Source organism: Amblyomma maculatum, chromosome 1 (assembly GCF_055883805.1).
Source record: "Amblyomma maculatum isolate TAMU_Amacu chromosome 1, ASM5588380v1, whole genome shotgun sequence".
Taxonomy (NCBI): Eukaryota; Metazoa; Arthropoda; class Arachnida; order Ixodida; family Ixodidae; genus Amblyomma; species Amblyomma maculatum.
In genome coordinates, this window is record NC_139344.1 from 429,293,814 (window position 1) to 429,307,771 (window position 13,958).

Sequence of the window (13,958 nt, forward strand, 5' to 3'; positions counted from 1 at the left end):
AACTGTGTATATATATATATATATATATATATATATATATATATATATATATATATATATTGTAGGTAACGCGAGAGTCGTACTTGGCGGATCAGGTTTCATTGGACCTGAAGCCCAGGTCGCACACTGTAGCGAACCACACTCCGCGATGATGGGTATCTACAAGAGAGGGCAGTCGTGGCCGCGTTGTTTGGGCGCCCGTCTCGGCTGCAGGAGGTGGTCATTTCGAAACCCGCCGCCGGACACCCACCGGTAAAATTGGGTACAAGCGTCCCCCGGCTCGGCGCCCGGCTCTTTCAGGGGTGTACATTTGGAAGAGGCTCTGCTAACCCTGCTGTGCTCCTTCGAGGGCTTAAAGTTTCGAACAACTAATGGCCTGCAAAGGCCGGGCTGACAGAAACCCATTGTTCTGCGGGTGATAGCTGGAGATCAATTTTGATGTGTGGTTGAGGCCTCAAGAACTTTGGCTACAATCATCGACAGAAATGTCCGACCACTATTGTTGAGAAGCACTGGAGGGGCCCCCTGGCGCAATACGAGCGATTCCAAAAAGAAGGTCGCAACCTCAGGTGCAGAGCCATTAGGCAGGGCAGCGGTCTCAGCGTAGCGTGTTAGGTGGTCGACGGCGGTGATGATCCTCGTACGGACAATGGAAGTGGCCCATATAAGTATATGCCAACAACGGCGAAAGGGGTAGCAGGGCAAGGTATCGGCTGTAGTAGGCCATCAGGAGGAGAAGTCGGCCGCTTGTGGCGCTGACATGGCAGACAAGAGGCGACATATTTTGCCACGCTTGAGGCGAGGCCTGGCAAGAAGAAACGGGTTTTTCACGCGGTGGTAAATTTTATGAAAGCCTAAGTGACCGGCTGTAGCATCATCGTGGAGAGCCGCCTGGTTACAAGTGCAAAGTGCTCTTGGGATAACGGGGACCCAACGGGTGCCTTCAGAGCAATAAATATAACGGGAGAGCACGCCGTTGTCAAGTTCGAACTTTTGGAGTTGCCTGAGCATCCTAGCGGTAGGAGGGTGAGAAGCACCGGTGAGAAGGTCGATTAGGGAACGGCAGTAGGGATCTGCTCGCTAGTGTGAAATAATGGTGTAGCTATCTGGAGCAGCGGCAGAAGTAGCACAGGTGATGTTTGGAGCTCTGGACGACATTGGGACGTCGAGGGTGCACGCAGGAGGGCGCGAAGAAGCACTAGATGGTGATTCTGGGAGCGGGCAACGGAAAAGAGCGTCGGCATCTCGGTTTGCGACCCGATTTGTATGTGACATCGAAGGTGTATTCCTGCAAACGCAGAATCCAACAGCCCAGGCGCCCAGTCAAATTTTTGAGGGTTGATAACCAACACAGAGCGTGGTGATCGGTAACGATCACGAAATGGCGGCCGTAGAGGTAGCGGCGGAATTTTTGAACTGCCTAAACGATGGCAAGGCACTCTTGCTCAGTGATGGTGTAGTTGCGTTCCGCTAGTGTTAGAGTTCGACTGGCAAACGCAATTACCTTTTCCCGAGAAGGGGTATCACTGCAGAAGTATGGCACCGTGTGGAGAATGGAGGCAGCAGTGTCGTCGAAGTGAGCGAGAACAGGGTCCGTAGTGAGGGCATTCTTCAGGGTTTGAAAAGCTTTTTCGCATTCTTCGGACCAATTGAAAGTAGTATGGTCGGTAAGAAGGTGGTGAAGCGGTGCAGCAATTTCCGGTCTCGCGCGCGCACCTTTCGCAGGGACCACGGCGCGATCGCGCGCGGCAACCTCGTTTCAGTTTCCTGCAGGGAACTTTTCGCCTGTGTATGTTCTCGTTTCTTACGTCTCCCATGCGAAATGGGCTTCGAAGTCAGCTTGCCGGTCTTCAGCATTAGGTCGATGCCCTAAATGCTGTGCCCCAGTGCACTGCGCCGTACGTAGTGCAGCAAAATTTTGGAGGCAACCGCTCCGTTCCCATGTCCACTAAACTAAAATATGCACCTCTGATCAAGTCAGGGCGACAACATACTGCTGCATTCGCGACCCGGACTCCGCAATCTATACCTTATCGAAGTCTTTGTGGACGGTGTTCCTGTCTCTGCCCTTATTGACACTGGTGCCCAACTCTCTGTCCTCAGTTCTTTGTTTTGTCGTCGCCTGAACAAAGTCCTGACCACGACAGTTTCGCCCACCGTTCGTGTCTCCAATGGCAGCCCTGCTGCTGTGCTTGGTATGTGTACCGCCCATGTAACCCTTGCTGGTCGTCACACACCAGACTTATTCACCGTGCTCCAGGAATGCCCCCATGACTTCTTGACCGCTCAGACTGCTCAACTGGCATTCTACGCCTGGACCTTCCCCTCTGCTCTGAAGACCTCTCCACGCCACCTCGCCTCCGCTCAGCAAATTATTTCCGCCTCCCTCCGGAAGCTGTTGTTTATATTCCTATGTGCCCTTTCCCACCCCTGCCCAATGGAGACTACCTGGCGTGCCCAATTACAGACGTCCTGCAGCGTCACGTCATCCTCCCACACCTCATCATACACGTATCTTAGAATTGCACCACTCTCCCAGTCCTAAACTTCAGTTTGTCGACCCAAGTCCTCCCCGTTGGAATTTCATTAGCTGAACTTTCCACACTGACCGACTGTGAAGTTTCAGCTCTAACTACCGACCCTCTTTCTGCACCTTGCACAGACCTTATCGCTCCTATGTCGTCTCCTTTACACCGTGATGCTGTTTCCAGCATAATTGCGGCCGACCTGCAACCAAATTCTGTCGACACGCTCTGCCAGTTGTTACTTTTATATAGCGACATTTTTTATTTTGGGGCCCAACCTCTTGGCCAAACATCTGTTGTAGCGCACCGCATCGACACTGGCGATGCTGCTCCTGTTCACAAGCGACCGTAACGTGCCTCTCTTTCCTAGCGCCAGGTGATTCAACGTCAAGTCAACAAGATGCTAGCCGACGACATCATTGAGTCTTCAAACAGACCTTGGGCGTCACCTGTTGTGCTAGTCCAGAAGCAAGATGGGAACTGGAGAATCTGCGTCGACTATCGCCACCTCAACAAGTTAACCAGAAAAGACGTCTACCCTCTTCCGTGCATCGACGATGCATTTGATTGCTTACATGGAGCCAGCTACTTTTCCTCCATCGACCTTCGCTCTGGCTACTGGCAAATCTCCGTCGATGAACGAGACCACAAAAAACGGCATTTATCGCTCCTGACGGTCTCTACAAATTTAAAGTCATGCCTTTTAGCCTATGTAACGCCCCTGCAACTTTTGAATGAATGATGGACTTGTTGCTGCGTGGCTTCAAGTGGATGACTTGTCTTTGTTACTTAGACGACGTCATTGTTTTCTCGTCCACTTTTGACAGCCACCTCTCCTGCCTTTCTACCATTCTCGAGCTATTCCGCCACGCCGGCCTTCAACTAAACTCCAAGAAATGCAGTTTCAGCCATCGGGAAATCAAAGTTCTTGGCCACTTAGTGAATGCTGCTGGTGTTCAGCCTGACCCCGATAAGATAAGAGCCGTTTGTACTTTTTCCACACCACATCATCTAGTGAGGTTTAAAGTTTTCTTCTTGGCTTGTGTTCATATTTTCGTCGTTTCGTCAAGAATGCAACACTTGCTCGCCCTCTCACTGCCCTACTGAAAAACGATGCACCTTTCTCTTGGGGCCCTGACCAAGCTGCAGCTTTCTCTGAATTTATCGCTGCTGTCACCAATCCACCCATCTTGGCCCGTTTCAACCCTTCGGCCCCTACCGAACTCCGCACTGACGCCAGTGGTCACGGCATTGGAGCTATCCTCGCTCAGCGACACCACGACCGCACCAGAGTGATTGCATATGCCAGCCGATTACCATTTTGGGCAGAACAAAATGACTCTTATCACAGCAGCTAGCTCTTGTTTGGGCTATTGCGAAATTCCACCCTTATTTGTTTGGACGACCCTTTACTTTTATCATGGACCATCATGCCTTGTGCTGGCTATGTTCACTCAAAGACCCTACTTGACGTTTGGGACGCTGTGCGTTAAGGTTGCAAGAATACACCATTTCCGTCGTTTATAAGTCTGGTCGGCTTCACCAAGATGCAGACTGCTTGTCCCATCACCCTCTCGATCCTCTCAGCTCTACGGCCTGTGACATTGACGCATGTGTCCTGTCTTTATCGGCCTTTCCCCACATAGCTGACGAACAACGCTTGGACTCCGCACTCCGGCCTGTCATCGACCGTCTGACTACCGGCCAGTCTCATCCCGCCCTCGCCATGCTCGTACTCCAAGAAGACGCACTATACCGCCACAATATGCGACCTGATGGCGCTGAGATCTTGCTCGTCGTTCCGAAACACCTGCGCTCCAGCATCTAGGAACAATTTCATGATGCTCCCACCGATGGCCATCTTGGCGTGTCACGCACATATGACAGCGTGCGCCGTTTTTACTGGCCGGGTCTCTATCGCTCAGTTCAGGCCGCATGTCGCATAAGGCCGCATGTGAGCTGTTCCAGCGTCGGAAAAAAACCATCTGTATTGCCATCAGGACACCTGCAGCCAATATCCATCCCGACTGACTTGTTTTTCCGTGTTGGTGTTGATTTGTTTGGACCCTTCCCAGTCTCTGCGTAGCGACCGCCTATGCTACGCGTTACGCCATTACCCGCGCGATCCCGACTAGCTGCGCTACAGATGTAGCTGATTTCCTTCTCCACGACGTGATACTACAACACGGTGCCTTGTGAACTACCCACGGATCGTGGTCGCTGCTTTCTCTCCAGAGTGGTTGACGAGCTACTTCGTGTGTGCACCGTCCGCCACAAATTTACCACGCCTATCATCCTCAGACCAACGGCCTCACAGAACGCCTCAACCGTACACTCACAGATATGTTATCAATGTATGTCTCCGGCGACTATTGGGATTGGGACATTAATCTACCCTTTGTAACATTTGCCTATAACTCTTCTCGTCGTGATATTGCTGGCTACTCTCCCTATTACCTGCTCTTTGGCCGACACCCATTACTCTCCTTTGATACATCGCTACCCACTACTGACGCCGACACTAGTACTTACGCTGGTAAGTAATGTGTTTACTAGCCTGAACATAGTGCGCAGATAAACGACGGTTTCACGGGTGCAATGAGTTAGTTGTGATGAATCATTACTGTGGCGGCTTTTAAAATCTATACCGTCTCAACTGTTGACTTGATTGTGTCAAACTACTAACGGAGGTTGCATTTTGTCTCTTAGTAAGTTTGTACCGTATCAACTTGTTGTGTTCCAAGTGCTGTGCTCGTCCGTTCCGTTGTGAATGGAGCAGTGCGCGCTAATGAACAGGCCCGCACCCCTCTTTGCGCTTCGCCGGGAGGACTCGCCGCCTGCCTGCGCTCAGCGGGACGCCCCCCACGGTGGGCTCCCTCGCCCTCCTCGGGTTCTGGGAAGCAAGCCCCATCCCCGGCCTCCGTTCCCTCCGTTCTTCGCCCGGCAGTTCGGCCTACGCCTCGGCCGACGCTGGTCGCACCCTCTTATCTAGTAATAAACGAAGTTAACACTTTAACAGTTGCGCGTATGTCTTTTCTCCATCGACGACGCGCAAACACGACAGTGGCGACGAGGAAGTGGATTTGACCCGCGCTACGCAACGCTATTGACAAGCCATGGCTACGCGAGGGTTAATACCAGAATTCAACGGCTCATCTTGGTCATCGTGGGTTGGACGCCTCCAGTTCTACTTCGAGGCTAACAACATCACAGACCCAGCCTTGAAGAGGGCCAACCTGCTAACGCTGTGCGGGGAGCAGACTTACGACACTGTCTGCGCCCTTATTCAGCCAAGCACACCAGCGGAAGTGCCTTACGAAGAAATCGTCGCAGCACTTCAAAAGCACTACGACCCGAGGCCATCTGAAGTTTACAGCCGAGCCCGCTTCCAGCGACGAGATCAGCTGGAAGGCGAAACTGTGAGCGCCTACGTAGCAGCGCTCAAGAAGCTTGCAGCTGACTGCAATTTTGGGACGCTGACCACAGCCAGGACAGCTACCGGGCAGCATGAAGACACAGCATCTGCTAACACCACCATGCTTCCATTGGACGTCATGTTACGTGACAGATTTGTGTGTGGACTGAGTGACGAGTCACTACAGCAGCGCCTATTCGCTGAGAGAGACCTCACGTATAACAAAGCTTACGACATCGCCGTGCGAGCGGAGAGCGCCGGTCACCAGCAGAGAGCGATGCGCCGGAACACCGAGCCGGTACATCAGACAAGCAACCAGGTACGCAGACCTTCTGTTGTTGCAAAATCGGTCAAGAATGTACAACGCTGCTGGCGGTGTGACGGCCAACACAACGCCCAGGGATGCCGATTCCAGTCAGCCACGTGTAATTTTTGCCACAAGCAAGGGCATATTGAGAAAGCATGCATTACGAAGCGGAAGCTTGCCAAGATAAAGTCGCCTTCTCAGCCTAACCACAGCGTAGACGCCTCAGAGAATAGGCCGCCATCTGATGCCCACGGAGCAACATCAGCAGTATCATCAGTGTTGTACGACCTGAACACCGTGAATCTAGGCACGCGTCCGAAGATTTTTACCGAAGTTACAGTACACCACAAACTGATTAAGTTCGAGGTGGACTCAGGCGCAGCCTGTACTCTGATCAGTGAGGCCACATTCCGAACCTCGTGGTCATCAGACGCACCACCCTTGCAACAAGACGACACGCACCTGCGAACGTGGTCAGGACAGAACTTGCCACTATTGGGATCTGCCAACGTGCGGGTTTGTTACAACGGCCAGACCCATACGCTACCTCTCCTTGTTGTGAAGGGCTCAGGATCAAGCCTTCTAGGGAGAAACTGGTTTTCTCCATTAGGGGTGACGATATGCGGCATACACCAAACGCCGAGCCACAACGTCATTGAGCAATTGCAGGAGAAATACGAAAAAGTATTCTCTGAAGAGATTCCAGGTAATGAAGGGCCACCAGTCACACTGGAGTTGTTAAGCGGCGTGCAACCGAAGTTTTTGAAGGCCAGGCCGGTACCTTTTGCTCTCAGAGCTTCCGTTGAAAGGGAGTTAGACAAACTGGAGCAGCAAGGTGTCATCGAGCCGGCACAACATTCGCAATGGGCCACACCACTGGTTGTAGTTCGCAAGAAGAACGGAACCATACGCCTCTGCGGAGACTACCGGAGCACCGTAAATCTTGCGACTAAAGCGTCGTCTTACCCTCTGCCGACACCTGGAGAAGTGTTCAGTGTACTACGCGGCGCAAGAGTCTTCAGCACTCTAGACCTCACCCAGGCCTATCAACAACTGAAGGTGAGCGAACCAACGTCAGAATTACTGACAATCAACACACTGAAAGGCCTGTACAAGGTCAAGAGATTGCCCTTTGGCGTAGCTGCAGCCCCGGCCATATTTCAGAAGTTCATGGAGACAGTACTTCAAGGAATTCCAGGAGTTTGTGTCTACCTGGACGATGTAATAATCAGTGGCGCTTCCACGGAAGAGCATGCAGCGCGCCTAGAGCACGTTCTTGAAAGGCTAGCGAACGCAAATTTGCGTTTAAGCAAAGAAAAATGCTGTTTTGCGGTGTCAGAGGTGCAATTTCTAGGACACCGAATTGATGCAGAAGGCATCCACCCGACCGAAGACAAAGTGCGAGCGATCACCGAAGCACGGGCACCAACAAACAAGCAGGAGCTACAGGCGTTTCTCGGACTCTTAACGTTCTACGACCGTTTCTTAGAACAAAGAGCTACTGTGGCCGACGACTTATATCAGCTGCTCCGGAAAGATGTGAAATGGACATGGTCGCCCCGCCATCAGCAGGTATTCGACGCCCTGAAACACCTGCTTCGAAGGTGTACAGTCCTCAGCCACTACGACGAAAGGAAGCCACTGCTTTTGTCTTGCGACGCATCTCCGTACGGAGTCGGCGCGGTACTTTCGCAGACTGATGACCACGGAAGGGAGGCCCCGATTGCCTTCGCCTCACGTACGTTGTCACAAGCGGAGCGCAACTACGCGCAACTGGACAAAGAGGGGCTGGCCATCGTCTACGCGGCAACACATTTTCACCAGTATATTGCCGGCCGAAAGGTGATATTTATAACGGACCACCGACCGCTACTGGGCATTCTGGGGCCACAAAAGCCTATGCCACCGACATTGTCTCCGCGAATGACACGTTGGTGCATCAAGCTCTCAGCGTACGACTACGATCTGGTCTACCGCAATGGGACTAAACATCAGAATGCCGACGCGCTCAGCCGCCTGCCACTGAACGAAACAGTTGACGAACCGCCTCCGCCCGGAGACGTTCTTATGTTCGAAGCACTGCCAGAACCTCCGCTTACAGCAGGCACAGTTGCAGCATCTACGCAGAAATGCGCAACTCTACGCCAAGTTTACACAGCTGTTCAACAAGGCAACGTGCACAAACTCAAAGGGGACAACTTCGACGCTTACCGCAGGCGAGCTACAGAGTTGAGTACCCACCGCGACTGCATTCTATTAGGATCCCGAGTTGTGATTCCGAGAGAGCTACGCGCGCAAGCTATCTCTCTCATCCACGCCGGACACAGGGGCATCGTTGCCATGAAAGCGTGTGCCAGAAGCTATATGTGGTGGCCTAACATTGACCACGACATTGAAACAACAGTCCGAAACTGCAAGCCTTGCCAAAGCAGCCGGAGCAATCCGCCGAAAGCTCCTCTCCCAGAATGGGAAAAGCCACACACACCTTGGCACACCTTGCACATTGATTTTGCAGGCCCAATTGAAGGCTGCACTTTCCTTGTGCTCGTAGATGCTTACACCAAATGGCTTGAAATAAGGGAAATGCGACAGACGACTTCGGCAGCAGTCATTGACAACCTCCGATCACTGTTCGCAACGTTCGGAATTCCCCGCAAGGTAGTGTCGGACAACGGAACACCGTTTGTGTCTGCGGAGATTCTCAAGTTTTATCGCGACAACGGGATCTCATCAGTCACATCGGCCCCCTACCACCCAGCGACAAACGGACAAGTCGAGCGCTACGTGGCCGAGCTAAAACGTGCCCTTGAGAGAGACCAGACAGGGTCGCTGCAGCGCCGCCTTGCACGTTTTCTTTTCAAGCAGCACACAACTGTACAAAACACGACAGGCCAGACCCCAGCGAAAATGATGTTCGAGCGCGAAATGCGGACGCAGCTCACAGCTATTCTCCCCGAGCCAGAAACAGAGACGACCCGGGAAGAAAAACCGATTCCGCGTTGCGGGACACTTGTTGAGGGGCAGCGCGTCCTCGCCCGCCAGTTTCTCAGAAAACCACGCTGGGAGGAAGCTACTGTTGTGCGACGCATAGGCCTGCGCTCTTGGCTTGTCAGCATACATGGAACGGTGGCACGCCGACACCTCAACCAGCTGCGTGGATTTACGACGCCTTCCGAGAGCGGTCCGGCAGCAGCGAGGACATCTGAACCGTCCTCCCACATAGCCTGGCACCTCTCCACAGAAGAAAAGACTGCACCCAGGGCAGACCTACAAGGCACAGCGGGCAACATTCAGCCTACAAGTGGTCCTTCCCTGTGCGCACAGAGCCAGCGTGTCTCCACGCGTCCTCGCCGACCCCCTGAACGCTATCAGGCAACTTTTTAAGGGGGAAGGAAGTGTTGTGTTCCAAGTGCTGTGCTCGTCCGTTCCGTTGTGAATGGAGCAGTGCGCGCTAATGAACAGGCCCGCACCCCTCTTTGCGCTTCGCCGGGAGGACTCGCCGCCTGCCTGCGCTCAGCGGGACGCCCCCCACGGTGGGCTCCCTCGCCCTCCTCGGGTTCTGGGAAGCAAGCCCCATCCCCGGCCTCCGTTCCCTCCGTTCTTCGCCCGGCAGTTCGGCCTACGCCTCGGCCGACGCTGGTCGCACCCTCTTATCTAGTAATAAACGAAGTTAACACTTTAACAGTTGCGCGTATGTCTTTTCTCCATCGACGACGCGCAAACACGACACAACTTTTGTCTTATAATAAATTAGCTAAGACAACTGTACCTACCTGGCTCGGCCGTGCGCGAACCCGGGAGCATCGTGTGCCGGCGTTGGCGGCTTTCGGCCCGATACCGGCATAGACTGCAGGTTCGCGTTGTATGCAGCAGCAACGAATTAAGCACCCTTACCTAACTTACTACAAGCAAATAAAAGTTACCGCAATATTAAAGCTCCATGCGCAGTTTCACCACAAACGACTGAGCCGTTGAGCCGAAGAGGTACAAGCCGCCGCGGTAAACATGTTTTAGGATACGCATGCTGTACCTGCCCCTTGCAAGGTTTCACATGACGTTCAGTGATGAGGAGGCACCGAAGAAACAAAGAAAAGAACTTTATTTCGAGATAGGTCCTAGAGCATTTCTCTAGATAAGTACTAGAGCATATTCCATTGGTTGCTTCTATTTACTTAATTCACTTCTTGTTTACCCATTTCAGTCTTCGGGACACTTGCACACAAGCGACGCAAACTCATTGACCTTTTGTATTTTGTAAATAATCAACAAAGCTCCCCCTGTCCTTCCTTCCTATTGCTCCCCTCGCTATCCTCTCCCTATCCCCTTTTCTTTCCCACCGGCCACCGCTCAGGTGCTTCAGATTTTTTAGATAGCACTTGCCGCCACTGGCAACTCTTTTCCTTCTTTTTGATACTTAATAATAAACCACTACCACCACCACTTCAAAATTGCGCGCCAATCCCTTTTATGCCCTTTTTCGGATCTACTTCTGATTGCGTGAAGTCACATCCTATAAGTCACATTATTTCACTTCTTGTTTACCCATTTTAGTCTTTGGTACTTTCAAATTGCGCGCCAATTCCTTCCTATGCCCTTTTTCGGCTCTACTTCCGGTTGCGTGACGCCACATCCTTAAAATCACATTAATTCACTTTTTGTTTATCCATTTTATTCTTTGGCACTTTCATATTGCGCGTCAATTCCTTTCTACGCCCTTTTTTCGGCTCTACTTCCAGTTGCCTGACGTCACATCCTTGACGTCACGCAGTCAACAGACAGGGACGCAGCTGCCGTGCGGCGCTCAGACTTTGCAAGGCGATTGTCTGGGCTACGGAGCTTCTGTGGAATACCGGTTTTTCAACGGTAGGCCCAATTTTTGGATTTTATCGCCACCCTTGAGTCGCCTCGTGAGAGCCGAGCGCTAAGCCTAGCGCTAGGCCTAACGTCGCAACGTGGTCGGGGCTACCCGACGCGCGTTAGACGCCGAGACCGGCCAAGATGGTCACAGAAGAAAAGGAACAAGAACTGGAATGCGTCGATATGACGGCGCCAGAAGATGGGGCTGATAAGCCGGCCTTTCAAACCGGCTGGTTTCGACGTGAAGGCAAAAGATACGTGTCGGAGGAAGATGGAACGCAAGGGCTAACCAGTCAAGGCAAGTTCAAGCCCAAACTGGGAAAAAGGCTGGCGAAGAGAGCGGTGGAGAGGAAAATGATTAACCTACCAAGTGGCGCTATAAAGCTGCTCCTCAGACCGAGGGGCGGCATTACGGCGAATTGGGGAAACAGAAGAAGCAGAAGTTGCTGGCGCGTTAGCGCAAGAAGCTGGAGTCGACCTCAAGGTACTCATGAGAGAGGACGTGGTCTCAATTAATATGACACAACAAACCATCCTCGTAGCGCCAGCAAACGAGGAAAGGGCAGTGAAGTACCAAGGAGCCAAGAAACTGGTGATCAGAGGGAAGACCGTGGAGGTGAACAACCATGCACTGATGCCGGAAGACGCGGGAAAAGGAGTCATCCACAGAATTCCCATGACCATGAGCATGGAACTGATCAGAGAGACGCTGGATTGCGACGCTAACCCACCGATATTAGGCGCACGGAGACTCGGGGACTCCGGCTCGCTGCTGATTCTATTCGAGGGGAGCGAGGTGCCTGACCTGGTAAAGTGCTTGGGATCATTTAAAAGATGCTGGAGATACAAGAAGAAGCTGGAGGTGTGTGTGACGTGTGGCCGACTCGGACACCGAGCCGACGTATGCCCGGACCCGACGAAAATAAAGTGTCGCGGATGCGGGAAAGAAGACCCGGACCAAGGACACACGTGTACCCCCGTATGCCAACTATGCTGGGGAGACCACATGCTGGGCGACAGCAAGTGCAGAAAAATATACAGGAAGCCATTCGTGCCGACGAACAGACTGGAAGATGAAAAAGGCGAGGCTACGCTACCCAAGAGTGGGCTCAAAGGAGGGCCTGCATCTGGAAGGAGACCCAACTCCGGGAAACCCAACCCCCGGCCGAGTGTGGTACTTGCGGACGACAAGGAGTTCCCGTGCCTACCCTCCAGGGAGGACTTGCGACTACTCAAGACGGGGCACCAAACGGCAGCGGTAAGCTACGCGAGCAAGGCCTCCCAGGCTAGCCCAGAAACTATAGCGCTAAAAAAAAAAGAAAACGCAGAGCTAAAAACAAAAATAGGAAAACAGGAAGCCGATATAAAAAGGCAAGGATCAGAAATTGCAGAGCTAAGAAAAATGATAGCAGAACTTACCAATAACAGATCTAGACCGGAAACGCCTCCTGTTCACGTTGCGGTAATACAAAAACCACCAGAGGCGAAACAAGTAACAGAAAATGGGGAAGAAAAAATGGACGCGGAGGTAACTAAACCCTCACCAGTAAAACGGAAGGCGGGCGAGTCAGACCCTCTCTTGGTACTCGAAAGGAAACTAACAAGCAGATTCGGCAGCAAAATTGAAGAGCTAGAAACGCGAGTAGAAGAACTAAGCACGCGGTTTACACAACTAGAGGGACGAATAGATGCACAAATGCAAGAAATTAATAACAGGTTTAACGCCTTGGGCGACATAAAGGGGTCAATAGACCAAATCCATGTGGCGCTAAGCGGCATCGCTGATAGGATGACGAAACTAGAACAAATAGTATACTCCAACAATGGACAAGAACCGAAATAAGAAAGAGAACGCTACCATATATGGCAGTGGAATTGCCGGGGGTACCGACGCAAAAGGGCACTACTGCAGCAGCACCTAGAAAATCTAGACGACAAACCGATTGCTATAGCACTGCAGGAGACCGGAGGTTATCAAGTCAAATTGACCGGATACCAAAGTTTTTGCAGCAATCTGGGAGAAAAATGCAGGGTGGCCACGCTGGTCAAGAGAAACATAGCAACCTTAGAGCACGATGTTAGCACTGGAAGCATAGAAGCAGTCTTGGTAGAAATGATAACAGGGCGGAAGAAAGCAAAAAGTATATTTTTGCTTAACATTTATAGCAGCCCAAGACAAAAGAAAACCAAATTCGAAACGATATTCAAGAAAGCCATCAAATTGGCCGGGTTGAACCCGCTGGTGATAGTGGGAGACTTTAATGCGGCGCATCAGGAGTGGGGGTATGTAAGGCAGGACCTAAAAGGTAGACTTCTCCTGGAAGAGTCCCAAACTCTTGGCTTAACCTTACACACAGACCCGTGTGCGCCCACTAGAGTCGGCGGCAGTGTAACCAGAGACACGGCGCCAGACCTCACTTTCAGTAAAAATGCTAGTAAAGTCGAGTGGAGCAACACCATGGAGAACCTGGGCAGTGATCACTACATAATAGCCACCAAAGTGGGAGAAGGGGTGAAACTGAGGAAGATCAAAGAGACCAAAATAACGGAGTGGCATAAATTCCGAGCAATTCGGGGAGACCATGAATTGAAGAAATTGAGGATATAAATACCTGGGCTAAACAGCTTAGAGAGGATGCTAAGAGCGCGGAAATGGCTGCCGAAGGGGAAGACACGCCGGAAATAATGGACAGCAAACTAATGAGTATGTGGAAGGAGAAGGAGAGACTTGGAAAAAAACTGAAATCCCAAAAATGGAACAGAAACCTAAGAAGAACGCTAACCAGGCATATGAAAGACATGGAAACCTACGCGATAAAACTTAACGAGCAAAACTGGTGCAGCACGTGTGACG